The sequence below is a fragment of the Crocuta crocuta genome, unplaced genomic scaffold (genome assembly GCF_008692635.1).
Source record: "Crocuta crocuta isolate KB4526 unplaced genomic scaffold, BGI_CrCroc_1.0 scaffold549, whole genome shotgun sequence".
Taxonomy (NCBI): domain Eukaryota; kingdom Metazoa; phylum Chordata; class Mammalia; order Carnivora; family Hyaenidae; genus Crocuta; species Crocuta crocuta.
The window spans coordinates 1,722,143-1,724,611 of NW_027529169.1; positions in this window are offsets into that span (position 1 = coordinate 1,722,143).

Sequence of the window (2,469 nt, forward strand, 5' to 3'; positions counted from 1 at the left end):
AGCCTGGGATTGTGGGATATGTAGTCTTGGCCGATAGGGGCTTGGACGGAGAATGACAATAACGCGCCTTGGGAGTTATTTCACACAACTTCTTTTCTTTCATTTTTACATCAGGTCTATGAAACGTATTTTAGAATTCCTGTTTTTCAGATGATTCATTTGAGTTCCCAGAAATTAAATGACTGGATCAATCTGTCATGCTGTGGCACAGAAAGGGCTTCAAAAACAATAATAGCAAGTAAAATTTAGTAAAGTCTTAGTCGTATTACTAATAAAAATAATCTCAAGCTAGAGCTATCAGATAAAATACAGAACCCCTAGTCAAATTTGAATTTCAGATAAACAACTAATAGTTTTTAGTTTTTAGTATAAGTATACCCCACACCATTTTTGGGATTCTCTCTCTCTTTCTCTGTCCCTCTCTCTTTCTCTCATAGTTTTTAATCTGAAATTCAAATTTAACCGGGCATCCTGTTTTGTTTTTCCAATCTGGCAATCCTATCTCAAGTTCATATGTAGGTAAACGGTAGCTGTATGTCTGAACACCCTCTGTGCTCGTTTTTTAAAAATATTTTTAACTTATTTCGTATTTTTAGCATATATATATATACACAGAGAGAGAGAGAGAGAGAGAGAGAGAGAGAATGAGTGGGGGAGGGGCAGAGAGAGAGGGAGACATAGAATCTGAGTGAGGCTCCAGGCTTCCAAGCTCCTGGCTGTCAGCAAAGAGCTCAAGGCGGGGCTCCAACTCAGGAACCTGGAGATCCTGACCTGAGCTGAAGTCCAAAGCTTAACCGACTGAGGCACCCTCTGTGGGTGAGAGGTGCCCCATGAATACCCTCTGTGTTCTTAACCACTTCACTAATAGTTTTCCGACTTCTGAATTTTCACACTTCAGTAAAATTAAAATTAATTTTGCCATTACTGTTCTAAAACAAGAAACACTGTTTACTATAACCATCATTTCTTAGTAGAAAAGTAGGAAGGACATACTCTCAGAATGAAAGGCCATCCTTTGAAACTTAATAAATCTAGCATTATGTTAAACTTACTGCTTCTGTGTGGATGGGTTTTTTGGGGGGAGGGGTGCATACCCAGTAAATTTTTGTCCCTGACCCTCCAGAGACGAGCTGCTTTTTTTTCCTTTTTTTTTCAAGACAAGCATTTTTTGAAACTCCACTAAGGCTGCCACCCTTGAGCCCCTGGGGACCTGAGTTTGGGATGTTTTCCAGAATGTTTCCTGAGCTTTCAGGATGCTGCAACACTTAGAAATAGCGCCAGACCAAGTGACTGGAGAGAAGCTGATGTTCCTGAGATTGGAACTCATTGTCATTCTGTGCATATTCTCCTGGCTCCTCCTCAAACCTCTACCCCTCTTCCATCCATCCATCCAGTTTCTTATGCTGGGCCTTTTTCCTTCAGTTTCCTTAAGATTCGAGGTGGGTTGGAGGTATAGGCCCAACAAGGGGAAGCCCTCAGCTGAGTTCTGAGAGGTTAGTTCTTGTCTGGCCAGGCCACCATTCTCTCACTCTTGCCTCATAATGTCCAAGTGACCTTAGACAATTGCTAGGCAGAACTTCCATCCCCTCCTCCCTTCTCCTGTCACCCCACTCCTCCCCCTGGCCTAAGAGCCTCAACTCCTGCAATCCAACTCTCTGTTGGCCAGCAAGCCTTGTGACGTGGAGAAAAATCAATTTGGCCAGCTTCTAGGTGGTTCTGCCCAGGGGCTGCAGCAGGAGTCTGACCTGAGGGGAGGAAGGACAAAGAATCTCTAAGGCTTCCCCTCCCCCCCCCCCCCCCCCCCCCGGGNGAGAAACAAAGCAAGGCCCGAGAAAGGGGCTGGGGTGTTGGGACTCCGACCATTGGTAACTTGGACAGGAAACATGGACACAGGTGCCTAAACCTGCCTGAAACCTCTCAAAGCCCCGGTGGCCTTCCCCACCCTCATCATTACCCCTCCTTCACTGTTTTCTGACTCCCTTTCTCTTGCAAAAGCTTCTCCTGCCCACCTTCTGTCTGGCCCCAGCCTCTGAGGCAAAAATGAGAATTTTATCTGCCTTTAAATTCTGATAGCCCAGAATTAGAGTTTGTCTTCCTTCATACCGGGGACCTGGAGTGTATAGTCGGGGATGGGACTAGCCTCTCCCCTGACACTCCTGTCTGAAAAATGGGACCTGGACACCCTCCTCCACAGGGGTACGGGCAGCTGCCCTTGAAAGTTGAGTGGGTTGGGAATCTGCGTGAGGGGGCTGGGGATGAGGAACGAGGCGGGTGCTCTCCATTTGGAGAGAGGACAGTGACAGGGNCAAGCGCTATTGACTCTCTTCCCTACCCAGGCGACAAGCCCACCTCGGCCCCCTTATCCATTCCAGAGGTGGAGTCCGAGGGAGGGCCAGGCGGGCCAGGGAGGTGGGGAGTTGGGATGCAGCGAGCGACTTGGGTGGGGAAGGGGTGAGGGTGAGGTTACCT